Below are 25,764 nucleotides of genomic sequence, written 5' to 3'. Positions count from 1 at the left end.
CTCCCATCCCTCTCATCCCTCCGGCCCTCACCAGCATCCCCGCTGAGGACAGGTGGCTGTCTGTCTTCTGCCCCCACCCCCCAGGAGGCGCCTCCCGGCCCGGCCCCCCGCCTCCCCACCGGCCCCCGCCGCTAGATGGCCTCCTCACTCTGCCTTCAGGCCCTGGCTCAGCCAGTGTGGAAGATCCCGCTGACTAGGTGGAGAGGCCCCTGGAAGGGGTCTGGCCAGCTTGGCCCCTCCCCCTCCCCCTCCCCCTCGCCAGTGTCCACGCCCCCCTCCCCATCTCCCCCTCCTCAGACTGGTACCCACTGGGCCTCAGCTGGAGCTCTGACCTCCCCAGGAAGCCCACGCACGGCTCCCTCCCGGGCGCCCACAACCTGGTTAGATCTGTAACCTTACGGTTTCCTCCTCCTGAACCCCTTCCCCTTTGACTTCTCCCCGTAGGGCTTCTGCCCAGTCTCTTGCCGTCCCGTCTTACCGTCCGTCTCAATTTCTCGCTGGTTTTATTCCAGCTTTGGCAAATCGGGTTTCTGGTGCTCCCGCCAGGGCCTCCCTCTGAGTTTTGGAGGGGTGCACCTGTCAGCCCCGTTCTCCTAACCCCGCGGCCCTTACCCGATCCCTGCACGTGGGGCGTCTGCGTCCCCAGCTTCCTGGCCCGGGACTGGAGTCCAGACGCCGACGAGCACAAGCTTCTCCTGTGCGCAGGCCAGCGGCCGCGGCCGGGGAGGAGGCCACCCGGCCACCGAAGGCCCGCGCTGCCCGCCCGCGCGAGGGCCGGCTCGGGGCCAGGCTCCCGTGTGGGCTGACGCCTGCCGGCAGCGTTCCTCAGCAGAGCAGAACAGGCAGAGGGCATCGGGCGGAGGGGCCGGGAGCGGGCGTGCTGCCGCGGGCACGCTCGGCCTGAAGCGTGCTGCTCTCCGAGTTGGTGCGATGGCCTCTGTCCAGACCGTGCTCCCATCTGGAGTCGCCCACCCTTTGCTTTGAGCAGGGGGGCTCCTCCCTGGGTCTACACGAGGCCTTGGGTGTCGGGCGCCCTTCCAGGGTCAGAGGGGTGTCCTGGCCACTGCCGGCCCACAGGCCACCCGTGCGCGTGGGACTACGGACGGCCAGGCAGACAGCGGTCCCTCACCTGCCCGGGCCTGGTGGTTCCGATCCCAGCTCTGGCGCGCCGTCCGCGGGCCCAGAGCCGTCTTGGGGTCCTTCCACGAGAGGGGCGTTCCTCGGACCTCCGGACCTAGCGAAGACACAAGTGCGCCTGGAGAAGTTAGGACAGGAGGCCCTCGCTGCACGTCAGGGTCACCTGGGAACGCGAGCAGGAAAAGGCAGGGCCGACCAGCGGTGGCTGGCTGCACCCCCGGGCAGTCCTCTCAGAGTCTCTGCTCTGCCGACTTCCCCGATGGGGATCCTGGAAGCTCCTGGGGGGGTGGGGTGGGGGCGCGGGCGCGGGCCCTGTCCTCGGGACCTTCCATGTCCGCACCCCGTCTGCCCCGGCGGGACCTGGTGAGCGGCCACAGAGCCTCGTAGGCCGGGGGCCGGAGGGTGTATGAGTCTCTGACCCTTTCTGGAGAGCGGATGTGGGGGGGGAAGCGAGGGGGGGGTGTGATTGTGTGTGAGCATGCACATGTGAGTGTGCACACGCGTGAGACTACACGAGCGTGCATGTGTGCGTGTGCACGTGTGAGAGACCACGGGAGGGTGCACGTGTGAGGCCGGGACGGCGGGTCCTCAGAGCAGTGAGGGCACAGACCCGGGAGGCGGGAATCGGCGCTGGCTGGCCTCTCAGCAGAGAGCCCGGAGGTGGGTTTGGAGGCGGACCCGGCCTGGCCCTGCCTCGGTGTGGGGACCCTGGAAGAGAGGGCTCTGTGGTGTCCACGTCCCCTCGTGGCCCCTGTCCAGGGAGGCCGGAGGCCGTTTCTTCCTGCTTCCACGAGCTGCTGGCAGAGCCCCGTGTCTGGCCCCCCTGCGCTCTGAGGGGGCCCGGGCCTTCCCGGCAGCCAGCTCGCTGCTTACATCCTCGGGGCAACTCCTGTCCCCGCACCTTCTCCTTCTAGAAAAAAGAAAGAAGGAAGGAAGGAAGGAAGGAAAGAAAGGAAGGAAGGAGGGAGGGAAGGAGCACGTGAACACAGGCCGTCTCTCTCCAGCTCCACTGAATGTCAGTCCCGAAGGCTCCTCCCGTGTCCCCAGCAGGCCATCTCCGTGCTGTCCCGCCGAGCCGGTCACTTGCGTGCTCCTGCCCTCCGTCTCCCGTCTGCTGAGGGGGCTGAAGCGAAGGTGCCTCCAGTCCCGCAGCCCTCGACCCCCTGACTCCTCGGTCGTAGCCTCGGAAGGGTCAGGGGAGCTGACCCAACGGTCTGTCTACAGTGAGGGGACGGAGAACCGAATTCGCTACTCCTGCCCCGTGTGTTCCTTGCCCCCTGGGCGTGTCCATCGGGGTCCCCGCCCCACCGTGGTGACGGGCCCCCGCTTCGGAGGCACTGGGCTTCCCCGGGGACTTTGGGCTCCGTCGGGCACTTGCTGCCCCCCGGGGCCCGTTCAGCCAGCCCCCGAGACAGGCTGGGCAGCCTCAGCCAGTGGCCTGCCCCCCAGCCCGACCCTTCTTGGGGAGGGGACAGTGACACCTCCCCCCATGTGCACAAAACACTGGGCGGCAAAGGGGCGAGGAGGCGGGGGCTGGTTTCAGGAGCTGGCGGGGGCTGCGCTGAGGGGACTGAGGATGTGGGCTCACTTTTGGACTTGGCGGCCTTGGCAAAAGCCGCTCGGGCTTGAGTAGGTCAACGGCGTCTCTCTCGTGTTTTTCACATGGCCTTAATATTTGGGGGATGTTTACTAGGAAAAGCTGAGTGGGCTGCTGGTCGCCTGTCCTCACTTCCTGCTCTGGGGCCGGGGCAGGAGTTTCTGGAGGGAGACAGAAGCCTCACCGCGGGGGGTGGGGGTGCCGTGTCCCTGCAGAGCGCGAACCCCGGGGCAGGATGGCTCCAGCCAGGCGGGGAGACTGGAATGCCGGCTCGGACAGAGGAGCAGGACTCCCTCCAGAGAAGCTCTTCTCACAGCCAGCGTTCACGGCCAGGGGGAGCATGTGGCGCAGGAGCCTTGCTTCCCGGGGTCCCCTGTGTGTTTGCTGAGCACCTCCCCCAAGAGTTGCGTTTGGTGAGGAGTCCAGCCTTGCAGTGCGATTGCACGAAGTCCAACCCGTCAGCGCAGACACCCCGGCCTTTGTGCAGGTGGGGACGCAGAGGCACAGAGAGGCGAAGGCTCCCGTTCGAGGTCACGCGTCTGACCCGCAGCGCAGCCCGGAGTCCGGCCGGGATGATCCGGCCCGAGAGCTTGCCCTCGGAACATCTTCACTGGTGGTCGCGTTCCTGAAGTTTCTCTGTTGTGCTCGGCGTGAAGCAGGAAGCACCGCTCAGGGCGGGACCTCTGGGAGGGGCGGGAAGACGGTGTCCCCACGCGGGGCAGATGGGTGCGGGGGCCGGGGCGGCCTCCCTCGTCCTGCTCTGAACCGCGGCTCCGGGGACAGCTCCCGCATTGGCCCCCCCGGATGGCAGGACCGACCCCCACTCTGGGGGAGGCAGGCGTGTGTCCTGCTTTATGCAGAGAGCTGAGGCTCAAACCTGAGGCCGCGTCACCCCCTCGCAGGGCCACGGCGGGTAACGGATATCAAGTTCTTGGGCTTGGGAAAGCGGCGCCCAGCCCTGGGAGGTGCTGCTTTGCTACGGGCCTCCCGTGAGTCCTTTCCTCTGCGAGGCACTTGCAGCACGGGTGGCAGAAAAGCACCAGCGGGAGGCCTGCATAATGTCTGGCACACGGGGGCAAGCGGGTGACGACATGACGACACCCCAGGCCGCTTAGCGGTGAGTGCTCAGCATGGATGCGTTCTGCACTCCTGAGTTCTGGGAGAGACAGTCAGCAAGGCTGTGTTTCTAAGCTAAGTGGTATCAGCCACTGACGTGGGTTTCAGGCCAGGTGTGCTCAAGGATATAGCTTCTATGAACCCTCGAAGCACCGATTTCTGTTTACCGTGGAAAGAAGCACGGTGTACCTTGAAAGAAACCTTTTAGCACGACAGTCTTTGGCTGGTCTTTGAGTGAGATGTGCGTCTTTTAGGACGCGGGGGACGTTCGTGGCAGGAGCCTGGAGGGGCCACCGCTGCCTCAGGAGTGACAGAGGCTCTCAGGCACAGGGCTTCCCAAACTGCCGCGTGTACAGGTCCCCTTTGTGGCGACTCAGGGCTCTTTGCATCACGTGACGGTGCGGAGTCTCCAGGGACATCGACCAGCCCCCATGGGAGCGAGCATCCCCAGCTTCTCACATGTGCCTGTCTCCACATGAAGAACACAGGTGGGCAGGTGCGCTGACCATCGCCTGGGGTGACCTGCCTCTCGTTTATTTTCTCGTTGCTAGATCGCGGCTCTGGCTGATGTCAGTTTTATGTTTCAGACAGGCTGTTGGCTCCAACAGCCTTTGTGACATGCACATCCAGGGACACAACCCGGTTTCCCCAAAGTCAAGTCCAGCCCGGGGTCTTCGGGTGGCTTTGTCCCCTTGGGGGCGGGCAGCGCCCGTCATGTCAGACGGGACGGCTCGTCTGTGAGTCTCTGAGGGCTCTCTGCCCTTGGGCGGTCGAATGTGCGTGTGCTTCTGTCCTGGGTCGGGTCACCGCTCAGCTGCGGACTGATTTCCCGGGGGGGCCCGTGTGACAAAGCGCCTCTCTGTCCTTCAAACACGGGATGTGCTCTCGCAGTCTGGGGCCCGAGCGTGATACCAAGGTGGGCAGGGCTGCGCGTCCCTCCTCGACGCCCACTTGTGTGAGCTTGGGAAAACCTCTAAACGCCCCCGAACGCATTTCCACGTCTGTAAAATGGGCAGATGCTTAGGTCGTGGTGTCGTAGGGACGGGGTGACGAGGTGCTCATGTCTGGACGAAAGCGGTTTTGTGTTTCGAGCCACCGACGGTGCCGCTACACCCTTTTCTTTGGGACTTTGCGCTTGTGCTGGTACGATTACGCCTAGAGAGGCCAAAGGCAGTTGGGTGTAAAAGAATTCAACTGTTTTTAAGCAGAGGGGGGCTGAAGCGGGCCACTTCTTTCATCTGACGAGAAGGACATTCAATCCAACTGAGTGGCTTTAAATAATAATTCCCCCCGGCCTCTTCCAAATGGCAAGCGGGGGAGAAGCAAAGTGAACCCCATCACGCGGGGACCCTGATGGGATCCGCTCGGGTCGGATCCCCCAGTGCACGCGAGTGCCTGGCTCTCAGAGACAGCTTCCTGCGTTGTTCTCTTTCGCGTGGAAACTCCCCGTAGCTGCACTCCGGCTCCAAACGCGGACGGATTTGTGCAGCAATCCGCAGTGGCTCCAGAGAGATGCGTCACTAATAATGATGTGTGTTCAAAGGGTGTCTAATCCGTGCAGTCATACTTTGAGGTGCGGGCAGGCCGCATATTATTATCTCCATTTGACAGATGAGGAAATTGAGGTCTAAAGAGAGATTAGATGACTGTGCTCAGAATTACGGGGGTAAGTCTCTGACACTCAGTCCATTGTTCTCGCCCTCTCTCCCCTTGTGGCTGAGGACTTGCGTGTGTTTGCGCCCGATCGCCGTGGACCGAACTCTCTTAACCTTAAAGCTTCAGCTGCCAGAGTGTCTCGGGGGCCGGGTCTTGTACTGCACTAGAACTAGTTTCCTTTTCCGTGTGAAGGGCATTCCTTCGGTCTCTGCTCTGACTCATCCCCGTGGGATCTGGGATGTTCCTACCGGCAGTTTATCCACGGAGAAGGAAGACCCCCAACTGGCGTCTCCCCCTGAGAGTGCTCCGTGCCGTGCGTTTCCACGGCCCCGGGGGTGGGGGTGCCGAGGAGGCCTGGAGGGGGTTGGGCGGCCTGGGGGTGGGGGGGCAGGATGCCAAGAGAAACCCAAAGGTATGAGACCAAGTCAAACTCAACACCTCTCATCCAGGCCTTTTCAGTGCGAGGACGGCTTGCCCCAAAGTACACAAACCAACAGACTGAATCCCGGCTCTCTGTTTCAGCAGCGCCCAGACAAAGCCTGCCCTCTGGAGTCCTCCCTCCGGCCCCATCCCGCCATGGTAACCGCTGAATTCACTGGGCCATGGGAGCAGGCCAAGTATGTGCTTGATTGTCTCAGCCTCTCTGAGGGTATTGGATGCTGTGTACGTGTGTTCTTTCTTAGCCTGATGTATTTATGCCCCAGTTTTGTTGGGCTTTGTTTGGGTGGAGGAGGGATGGGGTGGGGGGGGTGGAGTGGTGGGGGGAGCCTTTTGTTTCAGATGCTCACCTCCAGTTCTCAAAATGCCACCACAGAAAGGCTGGTAGGGCCGTCCCTCTCCGAGACGCGCCCGTCGATGGACTCGGAAGCAATCTGAAAATGGCACGCCCGTGCGATCACGTGGCATTCTGACTCAGCCGTTAGCGAAGAAGCGGGTATAAAGCCTACGGATACTGCAGGCAAGCGTGGGGGAGAGGAGGCAGCGGAACCTGCCCTTGGGCGAATCAAATAAGGCCCGGGTAACAACTTGCAACCACGTAGGTGCGTACTGTGCGTTCGAACGAGGACTGTAGGCTTATGATCCCGTTAGAACGAAGCATCACCGATCCCCACCTCGGAGCGTGATGACAGCGTAACGTCGCCTGACGGAGGGAGAGGACTGGTGTGGCGTCTTTCAGGGACGAGCCTGGAGCCCCGGCGGCTGCCCTGGCATCCTGGTCGAGCTGATGGACCAGCATCCGGAGACACCCTCGGATCTTAACGGTCTCTGTGGGTAGCTCTGCCCCTTTCACAAGCACAGCAGGTTTTGCCCAAATCTGCTGCGATGTGACAACGAATCCATCGGTCACCTTCCTTTGCAGAAATAATCAATTCTCATCAGTAATTGCTTTTGGGCAATAGTTCAATTCTGCTGTCATCTTCTGGCTTCTAGCATCATAACATCATCTGAACAGCAATAATGCATTTTACTATCATGGTGTTCAAGGCCAGACAGTATTTATTCTTGTGCATACCCATTAGGTTAATGTGCAGCGTGCGCCTCCACATTTCATTCCCCACCCCCGTCCCCACCACACGGAAGACAGATGCGCGTTGGCACCTGGGTCCGGTCCCCAGCACGTCGAACGTCTGAGTCGGTGGAGTGGATCGTCTTTCCTAGTTTTCAGAGAGCTGTTGGGTGCCGTGTAGACACCCCTGGGATTGTCGACGCGGTTTCTCTGGGGAAGGTCTTAGAAGGCCTTACGCTGAGCCCAAGAAGAAGGATGGAGTGACAGAGGCTGGTTGGAGGTGAGGTCAGAGGTAAACCCAGAATCCTACGCAAAGCACTTTCCAACCTGCGCCCACATCCGTGTGGCCAAGTTGTGCAGGACGGAGGAAAACTAGTGCAAACGGGTGTGGGGTCAAGGGCAAGTCAAGGACCGCTGTCCCTCTGTGCTAACCACTTTCACCTTTGGCCCCCTCGTCCCACTAGAACTGGACTCCTCTCCCTTCCCCGGTCTTGGCATATCCTCCTGGAAGGTTTGGGCTGTTAGGTCATCAACTATGGGATTTTCTGTTGTCTACCTTGGCCTCATCATCTCTCCAGTTGGAGGCTTATGTATCTGGTGTATCTTATTTATTCAATAACACGTCCCTTAAGAAGTCCAGTTAATAGGAGGCATATCTGTTCCTTGCCGTCCCCTTAGGTTTTGGGCAGGGGCAGAGCTCTGCAGGAACCGTGGACACGTGATGCCATCGGAGTGTTAGAATGCAGGTTGAGGGCAGATGTGACGGCCACGATCTCTTGGGGGACTCTTGTGACTCAGTGTTCTTGAGTCTTTTCTCCTCTCTCCCTTAAGTCAGGCTTTGTAAGGAAAAAAAAAAAAAAACCACACACACACAGAGTTTGCTCCTGGTACAAAGGTTTCTAAGATATTTATTGTGAAGGAATAAAAATCCTATTAAAATATTTATAAATCGAAACAACCCCAGAAGCCACACACACAATTAGGCCTTTTAGACTTCTATTCTGAAAGGCAGATAAATCATCATTCAGAGAGCAAAGATGAAAAATCAAAACAAACACAGAGTGTTCAGAGAGCTGCCTTAAAAGAAGGCACAGAATGTGGTCTAGAAAATTATCCCCATCTCTGAGCCGTGCATGGTCCACAGGCATCCCGGGAAACCTCTGAGTTTCTGACTCATCAAAAAAAAAAGTCTCGTGTGATGTCATCTCTGGAGAGCATCATCGAAGTTTGGAACTTTAGAAGGAAGGTGAGAAATCAATCCAGTCCCTGATGGTATAGATGAGGAAACTGAGGCTGATGTAATTCCAGTGCCCTGCTCTTGTCCGACGGCTGGAGAGGCGGCCAAGCCGGAACTAGGACACGCCCAGCTCTCTCTTCATGTCGGTCTGTTACGGACTCTGTGAGCCAGCCCTGGAATTCAGGACCTCATGTCCCGGGGGTTTCTGGATGCCGAACACATCAGGAAAAGCTTGGTCACTGGTTTGCTTATGGCCACTCATTCTGTACGGGTGTGGTTGGCTTCAACAGTGTGCTAAGACCATGCTAGGTATGCCTTTTGGTGCAAACAGAAGACCCAGCCTCTGGCCTCAGAAGGCTTGGTCTGGGGAAGAGATGTGGTCCAAGAAATAATGAAAGGCAGTGAGTCCCATCTTAGAACCAAAAACAAGGGCGGAGACCCCAGGAGAGGAAAGCTTCTGCACCCTGGGGGTTGGTGTGAATTTCTCAGCCGGGGGACCGCATGCCTGTGTGGTAGGCCTGTGCCCCCAGTTTCTCCTGGGGGCGGTGGGTGTTTCCTGACCCAGAGTACTGGGCTGAGCCAAATTCCCCTCTCGCCTCTGAGTCAGTGGATCAGTTTCTCATCTCCTTCCAGCTTCTCCACTACGAGAGAAGCCCCTCCACAGGTCAGGGTCAAGGCTGCCTCTCCATCCCGGCGTTGGCCAGCCCTCCAGTCCCTCCCAGCCATCGTTAGAACCCAGCAACCGAGGGCCCACGACCGGCCCGGTGGCCCCTGGGGCTCTTGCAACATCACTTTACAAGAGTAAGGCTCTGGCTTGAAGTTTCTTCTTTCTAGTGACCTGAGGATTTATTTTTATTTCCTTTCCAGATATGTTTTGGACCTTTAAACAATTACTCAGGGTCTGGAATGTTTGTGGCAGGTGTGTGTGGGCCCAGCCCAGCTCCATCCACCGTGTTGTTGCAGTTGGAACTTGGTTGACTTCCTTGCCAGGTGGCTCTCCATTTGGTGGCAGGGAGGGTGCCAGGCAGAGCTGGCCTGGAGGGTCCCCCGCATTCCCAGCGATCTCCCTGAAGGGCTGGCTTTCCTGGCCCCCCACCCACCCCCGGGCCAACGACTGTATGCAGGGGGAAGGCTGTTCGGATTGCCAGCCTGCCTAGGATGCCTATCCGGGAGGACCCCTTTGGTCGATAGTCCTACCAGAGAGTGTGAGGCAGAGAGGGGCCTTACAGCTGCTGGACGGGGACGGCCATTTGGACAGGAGACAGCACTGTGCCTCGTCTGTTCAATACTGCAGTAATCTCGACTCACCGGGAATGGTGTCTTCTGGAGGCCTTGAGCGTGGGGCCTCGTCTCGCACTCCAGAATCTCCTAAGGACGTCGAGCACGCACTGCAAACGCTCACCTCCGGCTGCCAGGTGCCATCCTGCCTCCAGGTGAGAAGGGACCCACGCTGGATCTCTTCCCAGCCTGCCTCATCTTCCGATGCCGCCACCTGGTTCGGTCACCCTCGGCGGGGCTGGAGGCGGCTTCTTTCCAGCCCCCCGGAGAGATGGGAGAGCAAGCCGGGCCATGCACCTCCCCACCACCGCCCCCGGCAGTGACCCGGGTGGGGCACCAAGCAGGTGGATGCTGTCATGGAGCTTTCAGCGTGGTCAGCAGCAGCACCTGGCACTCTCTCCTGGGATGTTCATCACTTGGAAGGCCTGACTCACAGCATGACAGATAGAAATGCCATCGATGGAGAGGTGCCATGGGATGGGGTCCAAGTTACCGTCTTAGTCTAGCCCTGCCCCCGCCTGGCTTTCACCTTCCCGCTGGCCTCTGGCCTCTCGTTCCCCTGGGACGGGTGGCGATGGCCAGCGGTGAGCCAGGGCGGCTGTGTCTGGGGGTGGGAGCCCAGAGTTTGCCTTGTCCAATGACATCACGCTCCCGTCGTAGCTGTCCATGGTTCTGTCACCCGGGTCTCGCTCCACCCCCCACGTGCTGCTATGAACGGGTGTCTATCGAGGGGAAGCCGGGAGGGTCCTCAGGGTGAGACCGTGTGTGCACCGGATACAGTCAGGAAAAAGGTCAGTGGATGTAAATCTGGAATCGAGTCCCCGCGGAGGGGCTGAGACAGCTGGCGCGCGAGGGACAGGGTGACCCGGGGCTGCTGAGTGGCACGCCTGGGGCTCCACCAATCCCAGATCTTGGGTGTGCCGGCCGAGCACGCAGGTGGCACGGGGAACTGGGTGTGAGGCGGAGCCGGAGCCGAGGCGAGGAAGCGGTCTGAAGTGTGCTGGCCCGAGAGTGTCGTCTCTTAAGTGCCTCTGGGGATCCAGGCGCTGGGCGGGGAGGGAGGAAAGGAGACCCGGCCTGGCCAGGATGTCAGGGCCTCGGAGGCTCTGCGCTGAGCCAGTTTGGCCGCTCGCTCCGCCCTGAGTCACCGCCAGAGGGACGGCCCAGGTGCCAAGTGCCATGCTGGCCCAACGTGAGGGCTCCCCCTGCTTGAGAAGGGAGGTGCCCCCCACCGGCTCGTGTGGGGGCCTGTGGCTTCTCGGGGCACCTCCTTCGCCCAGGTGGGGCTTCCTGCGAACGGAGTGAGGGAGGCCACTGGCAGTCCCATTTCCCAGAGCAGCAAACCGAGCCTGGGGGCGGTCAGGAGGAAGCCGGCTGCGACAGAGCAGAGGCTGCTGGCCGCTCGCTGTCTGGCGTGCGCTGGCACCTTCCTTCTGCCGCCCAGGCCGCTGCCTCGGCCGGCAGGAGCGAGCCGTCGGGCCCTTGGAGTCCGCACGCACGGCTGGTTCGGAGGGGCTCTTCTGAGGTGCTGGCGGGGCCCGCTGGCTTCGTAACCCCTGAGCCTCCCCAGACGCCATGGGCCCCCGCACTCAGCCTGGAACCTCGCGGACACACGGGCGGGGAGACGGGGCCGGCTGTGCGACGCTGGTCACCCTCCCCCTGTGAGTTAGAAGGTTCCAGATCCCTGCCCGGAGCCCTGGTAACCCACGACCGGAGACTCGGGGAGGCGAGTCTGTCGGGACAGGAGTGTCGCGGTTTGCTTTTTATTTTGGCTGAGCAGGGATTTCTACTCCCTGGTCCGCAGCTCCTCTCCACCCATGGAGATTAAAATAATCGGATGCAATTTCTCACAGTTTCGGCCTTTCCCAAACACATCAAGTGTTTGCCTGTGCAGAACCAGCCGACATGGCAGCTCCGTTCATTCACAGCACATCCGGCAACCGCGAGAGGAGGGAAAAAGGACTCCGCCCCCCAACACAGAAGCCATCGGTCCGTGCTCAACGCTACAGGGACACGGGCTCCGAGTCTGCAGCCTGCTCGCTCTCGAATGTCCCGCTCGCTTGGCTCTCCGGCTGGAAGCATGCAGCACGTTTAGAAATAAGACATCGAAAGGCAGGGGAGCAATTCCTGAGGGCTGGCGTCCCGAGGGGCCAGACGCCAGGGCGGCACAGGAGGACGTGGAGAAGCGAGGTGCTTGGGCCAGGCGCAGGGCTGGGGGTGCACGGCTCGGGGGACCCCTGAGGGGAGCCCGCAGCCGGAAGCGCTCCAGCCGTGCCGTTAGCTCAGCAAAGTGGGATTCGGCCTCCCGGAGAAGGTGCATTTTGTTCCAGGCTGCCTTCAAGAGAGCAGGGAAACGTGATGCTTTTAAGAAACATTTCCATCCAACGCGGTGAATTGAGAAGCGGTTTGACACGGAGGTGAAGATCAGTCCTGAGTTCCCTGCAAGGCGGTGTACCCCCCCACCCCGGCGTGTGGGCACTGACGTCCCAGCCCCTTCCAGGGCTCTCGGGGACACCGCATGGTGACCAGGCTTCTTAGCCAGAGCTGGGCGGGGACGAGCTGGAGACAGACGTCGGCAGGTGGCTCGGGGCACTGATTCAGAGGCAGGTACCCCTAGGCCCCGGCTGCAGAAAACACAGGCGGTGTTTAAAGGGGCCGTGCGTTAGGTTAGTCGTGCCTGAGACAGGGACGGGGGCCGGCAAGCAGCGTGGGGGGCCCCATGGAGTCATGATAGGTTGCCGCTGGGGTGAGACGGATGTATTTTCACTACCCCCGGGGCCGTACGCGCATCGATCGTGTGTGGGGACGGGTGTCAGTGAGACAGTCATCATATAGGAGACTTGGTCGGAAAACCGAGGCCGCTCGGTGCCCGTTCTGGTGATACGGTGACCACTGGCCTGTTTCTGACGGACGTTCTCACACAAGACCTCCCTGAACTCCCGCCTGTCCTTTGTCGTCCACAGTGGGGTGAACTCGGTTACAAGGAAGGCATCAGGGCGTCCGGGAGTTGGAGGCTGAGAGGGGAGACTGGGGTTCATCTCACAGCCATGCTTCTGCACAAACGGCTGTTCTAGGAACCGAGCTGGCAGATGCTGGGGCTGGAACTAGACTGACTCTGGCTGTTTTCTGAACTGTTAGCTGTAATAAAGGTTTGAAGTTCAATGACCTGAATGAGAAAACCATTGCTTAATGGACGTAATATATATTACATATAACATAATATGGATCTATCCCTGGATGTTAAACTTACGTCCCGTGAAAGTCTCTTAAGCCTCTAGCACCCCTGCCGAGTGAGGTCAGATGGCGAAAGTAAGTGAGCGCATACGATAGCGATGATTTGGTATCGAGTGAGAACGTTTTTGGGGATAATTGTTTGGTTCAGTGATTTGGGTTTTGTGGCCATGGGTGCGTGTGGAAACCGTTATAGATCTGTGAATTTACAAAGTCGCGTTTCAACGAGTAAACCATTTTCATTCTTGTGATTGTGCCACGTACATAACACTTCGACATAGTCTTAAAAACCAGAAGGCTTGGGGCGCCTGGGTGGCGCAGTCGGTTAAGCGTCCGACTTCAGCCAGGTCACGATCTCGCGGTCTGTGAGTTCGAGCCCCGCGTCGGGCTCTGGGCTGATGGCTCAGAGCCTGGAGCCTGTTTCCGATTCTGTGTCTCCCTCTCTCTCTGCCCCTCCCCCGTTCATGCTCTGTCTCTCTCTGTCCCAAAAATAAACGTTGAAAAAAAAAATTAAAAAAAAAACAAAAAAAAAAAACACCAGAAGGCTTGGGCCCCAGCTCTTTGGCGTGAGGCTGCGAAACTGGCTGGGAGGTGGGGGCCTTGGCCTTGAATCTCCATGTCCCCGAGAGGCAGAGAGGCTCCCCTATATGTTCTGAGGTCCGGGATGTCGGGTCAGACGCAGGGCTACGTCTCACTGCCGTTCTGGGAGTCAAACTCTAAGACACAGTATGGATGGTTTATTATAAAATTACAGTGAAGATACGGGAAACCCCAAGTGTGGCTCAGACTTCTCCAGAGTCAGCATTTCTGTGCTGAGTGTATCTAAATGGCAGTAATCTGGACGAAGCTATGCAAATACGTGAAACCGAGTCATTAACTCCGCTGCTCTGTCGGCTTCGGCAGAGCCAGACCCACCGGCCGACTTTCGGCCCGACAGGTGCCCAGCACCGCGTCTGGCCTGCCCTTCGGGCATCCGCTGTCACCGCAGCAGGACTGTTTTGATGATGGCATCCGTTGTGCTGTTAAGGAGGAAATCGTATCTGCACTCATTGACTAAATATACAAAGGGCTGGGATTTCCACTTGGCCAACGTGCCTGTTCACATGGGGGCTGCTCCCTGAACTCAGATAAAGTCCATCTGGAGACACGCACTGGCTTCTAACCCCCAAGTATGGCGGGGCCCACAGGGTAAATCTGCCCTCGGCGCGTGGGGCGTCCCTGGCAGGCCGTGTGATGTCGGAAGGAATCGCGAAGTCTTCAGGAGCCCGACTGCCACCCACCCTCTGACCTCGCAGAGGCTTGTGCCCGCTTCCCGTTGGGTCTTATGAACCTGGATGCTTACTGGAACTTGTGACCAGTGTCCCACTTAGAGGCCACAGATTCTCCAAGTGCGTTTTAGACGCACGTGCATTTCGGCCCGACTCAGGTAAGATCTAATTTAAGCAGAGCTGAGATTTACTCATTTGGAAGTGTATTCGCTCCTCAAAGTGATGGGCTACGAGGTACGTTGAAACAGTGAGATTCCCAAGTGCCTTCGCTTGGGAGTCGATTAACCCGGCCAGGCCTCAACGTGCGACGCACACGCACACACACGCACAGGTGCGCGGACACACGCGTGCACACGCCCACACACACCCTCAGCAGGGAAAGAACACAGATTTTTCTTCATTCGGCACGTTCGGCTGCTTACGTACTGACGGGTGCCTCTCCTTCTAAGCTGCGGTCCCGGGAAGCCCGGCCCTTCTGGCCCCCGTCACACACTTGGCTTCTGGTTTTTCCAAAAATGAAATTCACCCCTAAAGGACACACACAGGTCACTTGTGAGGACATCTGAAAACTGTGTTTCAAGTTCGGAGCAAAGCCATGTTAATGCACAGTGGGAGGGGGAGCCCGGGGCAGGGGCAGACCCCGTTGGGAGGTCCGGGCCCTGGTCACGGGCACTAGAGGCAAGGCCCACGTTTTGTCGTCCATCTTCGCCCATGTGGGTGCCCGTTCCTCTTCGGTGGCAGGAGCCCGGGGCCTCCGGAACGGGATGTACGTCACATGGCCACCTGCCGGCCAAGGATCATTCTTGGCCTCCTTCTGGGCTCTTCTCATGCTGAAATGTTCTGCCCTCTTGACCAGGTACCGGCACAGAATCGCCTCCCATTTGCACTCTCTTCTGTCAGGTCTGGCAAGCTGGCTTCTGCCTGAAATTACTTCGGATTTTTGCTGCTTGGTCCATTTGGGGCGGTGGACCGCAAGGTGTGTGATGGGCCCCCTCCCCCTGGCCGTGTCACTAAGGGGTGTGATAGGGACTTGGACTGGTCTGGTTTTCGCTTCTGTCTCTAGAGCCAAGCGCTGTGTGTCCACGACCCCTTGGCTCACTAGCAGCCCCCGGCCCCTGGAGAGACGCTCCCCTGCACCTGCCACTCGCGGGTGGGGACTGACCCTTCCCTTCAATCTTGAGAAAACCCTTTAATTGTGTTCCCTGAAGAACTCCACCTTGAGAGCGAAGGGGTGAGTTTCGGCGATGTGCTCGGATTCCAGCCGGTCCCATCAAGGTTACGCTCTGTCCCTTCCTTACCACCATTTTGATGTGAAATCATCTGCAATAAGATGGGGAAATATGGATGCAGGGCCTTTCCCTTCTCCCTTATCTTTGTGTCTACAAACCTCTCCGAATAATGTCCTTTCTCTCCCAGGTGATGTGGCGTGTCAGGAAACCGGTCACACCTCAGCCCTTTCCTCCCCCATCACGAGTGTTTACCGAGCACCGGCTCCGTGTCTGTGCCGCGGTGTAGGACGCAGGAGATGCAGGGGTGGGTGTGGGGCGCAGGGCTCTCCCTCTGCTTCGGGAACAGGGCCGGAGCTGCGCCAGCCGTGAGGGGAGTCAGGATGTCAGAGGGCCGGATGTCAGAGCAGCAGGAAGGTTGACCAACTCGAGCTGAGTGGAGGCCGCAGGGAGAAGGTGCTGGAAGAGAGGGAGCGAGAGCACGGGTGCGGTGGCCGCACCGGCCCCTCCCGTGTGGGTGGGTCACGCGGTGCCCAGGCTCGCTGGCAGTGGGACAGAGGGTTGGCCACACGTCTGCTGTCCGTGGAGCCGATGTTTGGAATCCCACTCGAGAGACGGTGGTGGCACACGAGAGATTTCCTGGGAGGGGAAATAATGACGCGTGTCCAGAGGGCACAGTCACTGGGCTTGTTCGGGTCCCCCCTGTTCCCCAGGCACGCACCTCCGTGCTGCAGGGACCGCGGGTGAACGGCAGCCCAGGGTCCGCAGGGCGCAGGGACCACGCGTGAGGGGCTCTGTGTCCCACACAGGTGGCTGTTCGTCTACGCCGAGCCTTGTGCCCCAAGGCGGGGCGGGGCCCAGGCCTGCTTCCTCTGTCAGGCCTTCGTCTGGAGCCCCGTCCTGGGTTGGTGCTCAGTCCACGGGTGTTGAATGAAGGCCTTGATTCGAGGGACATAAACGGGCTGTCGCGGTACGTCTGGCATGGTCGTAGGCTGAGGGCGTGTGGCACCTGTAGGGCAGTGCTGAGTGGCTGTGACTCAGCCCCTCTAATTTGCCCAGGAGAGGAAACCCGGCTGGGGGTCAGCGCCGTGGGGAATGTGAGAGGAAAGATCCAGAGCCAGGACGAGGCCCCGGAGGGGCTGGGCGAGGGAGGGCCTGTGCGCTGGCCTGCCCCGTGCTGGTGCCCCTCCGTCACCTGCCCGCTCCCTGCACCTGGCCCGCCGGGAAGGCCGGGGAGCCGGCTGCCGCGGCCGCCCCCCAGTGGCACTGGCCACGCTTCGGGGGGGGGGGGACTCGGAAGTGGCAGGGCCGGAGGGAGGGCCGCTGGGAGGCACACGGCCCCCTCCCTTGGCTCCCTCGCCCCTGGGCCCTGGCGGCCCGGCCAGCGCGAGGAATGTGCTGTAGGCCACTCACCCGGCGGCTGTTGTGTGTGCGGAGGAATGAAAACTATTTTTGAGTTCCCGCTACTGTCCCTCCCTGGGCCCACAGCTTCCTCCTGGCCACTTCCTTGAACACACGGAGACAGGCCCGGGCACGGTCCCCGGGCCGCATGCTCCTGTCAATGATTAACCGCAGGGTCCCGGGCGTCCCGCGCCCGCACCGTGGGCCCACCTCCGTGCTGGGGGCGCACGCGGCCCGGAAGGACACAGCGCGGGGCCTGCCTCCGCTTTCTCCCTTCTGTGAGTCTGAGGACCTCTGAAGGAAGTCACCTAACCGTGTCCTCCAGCGTGACTCCACTTCTGAGACCCAACAAGCCGGGCGAGGCCTGCTCTCGTAGACGCGCGATGCGCGACCCTGTAAAGCGCTTACATCAAAGGCTCGGGGTGGCTGGAGACCCCAGCACCCCCCCTGCACGCACCTGTGGGGGACGGTGTCTCGGGGGACGGTCTGTTCTGGTTTGTTCTGAAGGCTCCTTGGACACAGATACTTGCCCCTGCGAGCGAACGGCCTCCCCTTTGAGGGAATGACTGTTGTCACGACTTTCTGTGTGCATTATCTTCATACCCTAGCTGGCCGTTATTGCTCTGTTCACTTTATAACTAATGATGCTGGGCCCGGGGAACCCTAACTGCCCGGCCTCCCGCGGGGGGTGCCCAGGGTTTAAACCGCAGCCCAGCTGGGCAGGAAGCCCAGGCTCTTCTCAGAGGACGGCTCTGTCACTTACGTGACCCTAGCAGCCACTAAGCCTGGGGCTCACCTTGCCCTCTCCCCGACCGTCCCCCTTCTCCCTCTGTCTCCCTCCCCGGGTCCCCACGAGAGCTGCCCCAGGTCTTGTCCAGTGGGTGTCAGCCTGGCGGACTGGGTGCCCCTGGGGCCCTCCCTTCCCGCTCTGTTCTGCCCCATGTTCGGGGGCATCGGCCAGGCCTGGGGACCCGTCCGAAGGACCCAGTGCTTTCTCCAGCCTCCTCTCACGGCAGGTCTGGGGAAGTGGTGGGTGTGGATGTGAGGCCGGCGCTGCCTGTCCTTGGCAGGAGGTGGGCCTTTAAAGCCGTTGACATCCCAAGCCGACTGACAGATTAGGAGGGGGACGGATGGACTTCAGCCTGGGCACACAGAGCTTCCGTCAGCTCTGTTCCAGGAAGACTTGCCTAGAAACTCTGTGACGTTCCAGCCGGGGGTTCTGCCTGCTGCCCTTGCTGGGCTCAGAGCCTCGGGACTTTGGGAGGAAACATCTGTCCCCTCCACTGAGGACGCGGACTTGGCCACTTTCTGCCTTGGCTATTTTCCCCGGCTGCAGCCGCGTGGCACTGTCCCCATGCCGTTTCGTGACACTCCATCCGCGTCCACATCGGCGCTGGACCGGATGCCCTGGGAGGTCTGCTCCCCACTCAGGGCGTCCTGAAGAGCGTCACCCAGGGCCAGGGGCCGCACGTGCGAAGCGCGACACCCTCCTCATGGTGGGGCCCTGCGTGTTTGTCCTTCCTGCTGGGCCGTGCGCTCCCTGAGACCGCAGACCCGGCTTCACGACCTCCAATGAAGGCACCTACCGCTTTGCAGCTCTGTGCGGAGCAGACACAGAATTTGTATGTCTGGCGACTTCTTAAGGACGTACCAGACGCTCGGATGTGGCCCCTGCATTAACAAGTGACACCCAGCACCCCTCCCCCCGGCTTTCGGAGCCTGGGGGACAACGCAGAGCGTGAGCATGGTTTTTGGAAGCAGACACGGGAGGGCAGAATGCACGGCTCTCATCACCTGCCTCACTTGGCCGACTTTCAGCTTCCTGCAAAGTCACCTGTGAGGCGGTTTTAAATAAATCGAGTGACGGCCCTAACAGATTTGAGGGCCCTTATGATCCAAGCCAGTCCTGTGGATCATCCTTTGATAAAGTAGAAAACCTCATCATTGAAACTTCTGGGACGGAAGGCAATGGGGGTGTGGCTTCCAGCCTGGGGCTGGTCCCCCCTGAGCCTCTGGCCGCCTGAGTGTCTATCTGAGCAGGGGTCGGGCACCCGCACAGACACCTGCGGGGGCACACCTGCGGCCCAGCGGCGACCTGCCCCTCGAGGCCCCCTCTCGGCCCGTCCACCTGGCTCCGCTTGGTCGGGACTGCACTCAGGTGCATCCGATGCCCAGGTTGGAAACATGCCATGCCTGTTGGACTCTCATTCCCGTAGAGCCTGGAGAGACAGGGCAAGGAAGAGATTGCCCGCCAGCCTTCAGTTCCAAGGGGGAAGATCCAGCGGGGTCCTGACCCCCACGGCAGTGGGATGGAGGAAGGAGCTTGAGGGACGGGCTTGGCCGCTGATTGCTGTGTGACCCTGGGCCACCCCACGGCCTCTCTGGGCCGCACCCCCCATCCCGGCAGTAAGGGTAAGGCGCTCACGGATCAGCCAAGTCCCTTCTTGCTACGGTGCCTGTGCCTGGCTTTGTGGGGGTTTTGGTGAGCGAGCCCACGTGTTAGCACTGGAAACGCTTGGTCCCAAGAGTGTGTCCACACTGAAGCTCTGTGCTCCCCGAGTGCACAGTCTGTGGGTCTGGGCTCACCTGCATGTTCTACGAACTCCTCCTCGGTGCCCACCGAGGACTCATCGCCCTGAACCTGCCGCGTCGGGACGATGCCCCAGGTGCTGCGTGTGCGCGGATCACAAACCAAATGTCCCCTGGACATTTTCCATCAGTCACGAGCGTCCTCTGCTGTTGAGGTTTGGCCCCGAGGCCGGGCTTGGGTCAGACTGGTCACTGGGTCAGCGGAAGGGTGCGGGCCCTGGGGCGGCCTCTGTCTGGGGCCAGTTGGCCTCTCTGTTCGGTTTCCCGCTGCCGGGATGGGAGGCCTCCTGTGGGCGGTGCGTAAAGAGCCCCCAGAGCCTCTCAGCTGAGTGTTAGCGTCGCCGTGGTCATTGGAGGCTTCAAGCGGCTCTGAAGGAGTTACCATTATCTCCATGTCATGGGTGAGGCCCAGCAGGCTCAGAGAGGGTAGTGTTGTCCCCGAGGTCACACACGGAGGAAGAGGAGGACTGGGGATTGGCACTCGGGTCTGCCTCTCACGCTGGCCCCCTCCATGCCGCTGCACCGACCCTGGCTCGCCGGCTTGCCTGCTTCTGTCTCTGAGCGCCTGGAGCGCTGACCCCGTGCCCCCCCCCCCCCGCCCCGTGCAGACAGTGGGCTCCCCTTGCTCTCCCCTGGGGTGACCCGTCTGTGGTTTGATGTCTTTGCTGCTGATTCTGAGTGTGGGAGCCTTCTTCTCTCAGGGGCTCAGCTTCCTCACGGGGAAACCGGGAAGATTGCGCGGCTTGTCCCCGTGTCCCCGGTGTGGCGGATGGGACACCAGCGGCAAGGGAGCCCGGCTGGGTGGCCGGGCTGTGGGGGTCTCCGCGGGCCCTCCGAGCCGGTCCATCCGCTCAGCCCCGCCAGGAGGCAGCCTGTTTCGAAGGCTTCTGTTTTTAGGCGGCACACGGCCACGGGAGGTCCAGAGCGGCCGCTCCGCGTCCAGGGGCAGCCCCTCCCCACCCGAGACCCCGGGGCCTGCCGGCACTCCCGGCTCAGGAAACCTGGGACACGGGCCCTGGGTTAGGGCTCCTCCTGTCCCAGGGAAGGGAAAGAATTCAGAAGGATGGATGACCTCATCCTCCTCCCAACTTTGAGTCTCCAAAGACAGAGCTGACGTCAGCTCATATTTGCAATCTTTTCTCCTCTTTCCTGCAAAACGGCTCCTTCTGCTGGGAGAGCATTTGGCAGCCAGCCCCGTCGCGGGCCTGCCAAGGCACAGCTCCATCACTGAGACTATGTCTTATGCGCCCACCGAGGGGCGGCGGGGGAGTGGCCTGGACGAGGGCCCCCCCGGGGTGGCTCCGATGGGCGCCGGGTTCCTCAAGGTGCCCTGAGAGTGGCAGCTGGTGCCACCCCCCAAAGCTGTGGAGAAGCAGCAGACTGATGGGCCTTCTCCAATCATCAGCAGGGCCCTCGGGGGCTCCCCGCCACACAGGCCCGGTAGAGAAGCTGGGATCGGGGTCGTGTGCCCTGGGCACAGAGGCCCTGGCACAGGTTGCAGTGAGGAGGCCGGACGGGGATGGGGGGGCGGGAGGCACAGGGGTCGCCGATGTGTGGATGGCGGGGCTCTGGGTCTCCGGGCCGGGAGAGGCAAGGCAGGGACCCGAGCCCCAGTGTCGTCCCGGCCACCAGTGGGAGGTTACGGTACAGCCTGTGCTCCGAGTGATGGTTCCGATTCTGTAAGTGCGTCGCCCCTGCAGGACCCAGAGCTGCCCCTCTGCTGGCCCTCCCTGCAGGGAATGAGTTATTCAACACGTTTCTCTGTCTCTGTCGCCCGCAGGTGTATCCCCAACGCACACGGTGAACAGGGGGCCACCGCACACGTCCAGGTCTCCCTCGTCGGCTCACGCGGCCACCGTCAGCACGGCAATGGCATCATCAGCACCACGTTCCTCAGGTGCGTGGGGGGCTCCCCGCGTCCCATCCCGGGGGGAGAGAACCCTTCCCGCCTCGTTCATTACTTCGCTGGGTCACGGGCTTCCTGCTCACGTACTCGAGCTCAGGTGTCCTTAAAGGAAAGGCAATCATCAACCAGGCCACAAACACTGAACGTTGAGCAGCCACGACACTGGGTGATTAGTGAGGAGGCATTATTCTCACCTCTTTGCGATCGTTCTCGTCACCTTCACTTAGAGAAAACATCCCCCACGGCCATCGCTGGGGGGATGTGGGAGCCCGGGGGGCATGTATTTACTTAGTGGAAAGAATACAGAACATTCTTATCTGGTCACCTGTCCCCGGGCCAGGAGGCCATGCTGTCACCCTGCTCTCGCGCAATCTCGCGGTATTGATTTTATTACTCATACTTTATAAATGAGGATGCTATTCTCAAGAACGCGGACATTTGCTTTGCTGTTGCCACGGTCTCAGCCCCGCGTAAACTTCTCGTTCTCGGTATGTGTCCGTCGATCACTCTCCTTGTCATTGTTCCGCTTTGGGGGCCTTCTCGTGACGATGTACGGGGCTACGTACCGCTGCACCGTAAGCTTCTGTTTGCAGATTAAAAAAGGCTACAAGGCAAACTTCAGCTTGAAAATGACTCTTGGGTTGAGCGCCATGATGATACCCAAAGGGCGCGGCCCTGCCCTTCTGGAAGGCCGCCAGAGGCCCGTGCGGTTTCCCAATGGCGGCCCGGCCGGGGTCTCTGCCAGCTCCGTGTGGGGGGCTGGCCCTGCGTTCGGACGGCTCTGCCTCAGCCATCGTCCGATGGTGTCCCTCCCCAGAGCCCCCGGGGGTCCTTCCTGCATGGACGGCTCCGTGCACACAACTCTCCACCCTCTGGGGGTCATCCTGGCAAGCCGCAGGGACGTGGCTTTTTCAAATTCAGATTTCAGGGACTCCATTCTGACCGTGTCCCGGGGCCAACATGCTTGAATTCCAGCCCAACACTTAGGATCTGTGCTGCCCGAGTGTGGGTTTCGTCCTCTGAAAAGCGGGCCCATCGGCGCGAACCCTGCAGGGCGGCTGGACGTTTATGAGACGGGCCACCTGGCACCCGGCTAGTGCTCGCCCGGTGGCCCCTCCCCGTCGGTGACGGGAGCCTGAACCCCCGGATGCTCGTGTGTGATGACACACAGGCCCACTGCTCCTGGGGCGCACTGACCTTGGGGGTTCGGCATACACCTGTCTTTAAAATGCTGCCTTCCGTACCTTGGGGCCTTTTCAGGAGAGAAAACACTTTTTAAAAGCTTTGAGCAAGCAACCCCAGATATGTCAAAGTCAGTCCTCAGCTTTTTATCCTTATCGGGAACGGCCACGGCTCTGGGCTCTGCTCCTCAGAGGGACGCGACCCGCACAGACCCAGGCCGACGCTGCCGTCCCAGCGGCGAGCTGCACAGACCATCAGAAGGCCTCTCCACTCGCCCACTCGTTTTGGTGGGTGGCCTTCTCCAGTTCTCTCCACCTCCTTGCTGTTGGACCTCTCAGGCTGTCGCACGATCCTCAGGACACAGTCTGGCCCCATCCCCCGGCCGTCCTGGGAGGTCCACGCGTAGGAGACCCCACGAATTTGTAGACATTCAGGGGAAAGCCACCCCTCACCTCTCAGCCCCACCCTCGCTGCCCACCCCCTCCTCCTGGGGTCTCAGCACAGGGGCTCTGACTGTGCCTTTGACCTCAGGCACTCACCAATGGTTTCAAAGGGCGATGTCTCTCCCAGGCTATGTTTTGGATGCTTGGAGATCGATGGCTGTGTTAGGTCCCAGCAAGGGCCAGGCCCCCCCTCCTCATGTTCACTGCTCTCTTCACTGCCCACCCTCTGGGGCCTCTCCCGAGGGTCCCCACAACCAGTTGTTCTGACCGCCCCCCCAGGACTATTCCCCCAGCTCCAAAGGCCGTCTGCACTCTTGACCTCAGCCATCTGACAGTGTCAGCACCTCTGGATAAACAGATGCTCCGTCCCCCAGCGGGCACGGTTCACCCTGTCTGGTGCGCCTGTCATCAGAGCAGAGCCTGGGATGAGAATCTGGGAGAAAGTTTTCACTTGGAAAGTGGTCCCTGGAACCAGGAGTGCTCCCCGTGTACAGGGGAGACGGGAGAGTCTGTGGGGCATTACTGGTGGTCAGTAAGGGCTCCACCCTAAAAGGGTGGGAATGACCCCAGAGCTGCCCCTTGGCAGGGAGGGAGGTGGGCATTTGTCTACCGCTGGCTTCCCCTGTGGGTACAGGGCAGCTGATACCCCCTGGCTTTCAGGGAAAAGAGGGGAAGCCTGGAAGGTGCTGGAGGAGGCCGGCCAGGGGCGTGGAGCTGTCCAGCACGGCTGGGAGGGAGGCGGTGGCCCAGAGGAACATGCCCAGCCCCGAATGTGTTTCCTGCACACCCGGGTGGGGAGTCTTCCTGTATAAATTCACACCAGCCGAGATGATCTGTCGGGTTTGCTCTCTGGGTTATGTCACCGACACGTTTTGTGTTTCATTTTCCCTGCGTTCGTGTATACAGTTATGTTTTAGTAGTTAAGTGGAACTTGTTTTAGCGAGAGAAACTGATGTCTAAGACTAGCCAGCTGGGTGCTCGCTTCTCCCCGCCAGCATCAGACGCTGCTGAAAGAGGGGAGAAGGAGAAAAACAGAAGGAATCAGCCCTTATGAAGAGATCAGAAGGGGGAATGACAGGAGATAAGATGTTTCAACAAATCTCTGTAAGATCTAAAGTAAGTCTGGCAGAGCTCGGGGTGGGCCAGATGCGGACGGCGGGAGAGCAGAGCTGGGAAGCGGGGCTAATTCGTCAGTCTGTCCTGGGAAAACCCATCATCTTACCCCGTGCCAGCCCTGCGGGAGAATATGGGGAACACAGGCAGCAGGCTCACAAGAGAGGGGGCCTTCACAATTGGATGGACTTCTCACAGAAATTCAGAATAATGACTTTCCATTCTGGCCTGCAGCCTCGAGGCTAGAACATTCTCCCGCGGGCGGCAGAGGACCCTCAGAGAATAAAACGGAGCCACACCACTTATCTGAGTTAGCGATCTTCATACAGTCATAATCCCATAAATGCACTTAATGTTTTAAGAACTTTTATTTATCTTCTAGAATCAACCTAGGAATAAAGCCCAGAAGACTTAATTATGGCTTCAAGACGGAATGCCGATGTCAGTGTTCCTCACCGTGTAAAAATAAAATCGTAATTGGTAAAAGTGATAGGGAGAGCAGAGGAGAGGGAAGGGATAGATGCATTGGCTGCTACTCTGGTCATACGGTGGAAAATCAAGAAACGCTTCTAGAGTTGGTGGAAAAACAAATTCACAAAGGCGAGGAAGAAGAGCTGAAGACAGCAACACCTTTGTCGGATGTCGCTCAGGAGTGATGGGAAGCAGTGTGAGTGTGGTCAGCCTCCTTTCCATGGTGTTCAGTCCGTCAGCAATCGTTTCTGAAGCTGAAAACTTGAAAACCGGAGCTTGTATCAGCTAGGATAGACAAGGCTATTCTGCGTAACAAACAACCTCAAACATCTCAGTAATGTGATACAATGAAGCTTATCTCTCACTCGTGTGCACTACGGGGGGTGGTCCTGGGCCCCCGGCAGTGGCTTTGGCCCCAGAGGTGGCCTCAGGCTGCAGCTTGGGTCCAGGCTCTGTGTTGCTCACAGGAATTTGTGGAATAAAAAGTGCGACGCAGAACCCCTTCTTCTGCGGGGCACCTCGGATCTCGTGATGTCTCCTCCATGCACACCCTAGATCAGAGGTTCGCAGACCCGGCTAGACCCTTGCCTTTTTGCGACTGTTGAGCTAAGAACAGTTTTTACACTTTTAAATGATTGAAAAAAAATATTAAAAGGTGAACGCTGTTCCACGACGTGTGAAAATTATACAAAGTGCAAATGCCAGTGTTCAGAAATAAAGTTTTATTGGAACATAGCCATGCTCGTGTGTTTCCATAGTGACTGTGGCCGAGTCACTTAGTGGCTTAGTGAGTAGTCGCTTCGTGGCCCCCAAAGCCTGAGATACTCACCATGTGCCCTTCCCAGGAAAAGCTCTCCAGTCCTTGCCCTCCATGCGCTTTGGGGGCGAGCACCTGTTTGGCCCTCCCCATTCACACCAAGGTTCATTCATTCATTCATTCACTCATTCAACCAGCAGGTGTGTCATTAACATTTTCTTTGTGAGACAATATACGCACAAAGATGAGAAAGTTGTGTTGCCTGCCCTCAGGGAGAGCGTGAACTAAGCCTTCCAGGCGCTTCTGACTCAAGGCTGGACCGTTATCTGGGCGAGGGGCCCCCAGGCTCTCTGTTTTGAACTATAGAGTGAGTTTAGCTTGATGTGAAACCTTTCTCCATTTCCAAGAGGAGCCTCACCCCTGGGGGTGTCGTGGGTCAAAGTCTCCTCTGAGGGTCTCAGAGGCCCAGAGTTTGCTGGATGCGGTGGTTCGTGGGTCCCAGGCAGTCTCACACCTACTATAGGGCCCCTGAGCTCATGGAAAGAACCAGCAAAAGAGCCCGCAGGCCTTAGCCCCCCTTGCTGCACAGGCATGACTTGTTTTCTAGATGTTCCACAGAGTTGTTCATGCACAGCTGGGGGAGAATAGA

At 59.8% G+C, this 25,764-nt stretch overlaps 1 long non-coding RNA gene across 1 annotated transcript in view; it reads left to right on the top strand.

The window, feature by feature from the left end:
- Positions 1-25,764, top strand: part of LOC147582917 (uncharacterized) — a 57,328-nt gene that overhangs the window by 8,580 nt on the left and 22,984 nt on the right. The window contains exon 2 of the long non-coding RNA XR_015243615.1: positions 21,024-21,140. This is a non-coding gene — a long non-coding RNA (uncharacterized LOC147582917). The remainder of the gene's footprint in view (positions 1-21,023; positions 21,141-25,764) is intronic.

Source organism: Puma concolor, chromosome A2, assembly GCF_028749965.1.
Source record: "Puma concolor isolate L17-30 chromosome A2, mPumCon1.1.hap2, whole genome shotgun sequence".
NCBI lineage: Eukaryota > Metazoa > Chordata > Mammalia > Carnivora > Felidae > Puma > Puma concolor.
This window is presented reverse-complemented; position numbering and strand designations above follow the sequence as displayed.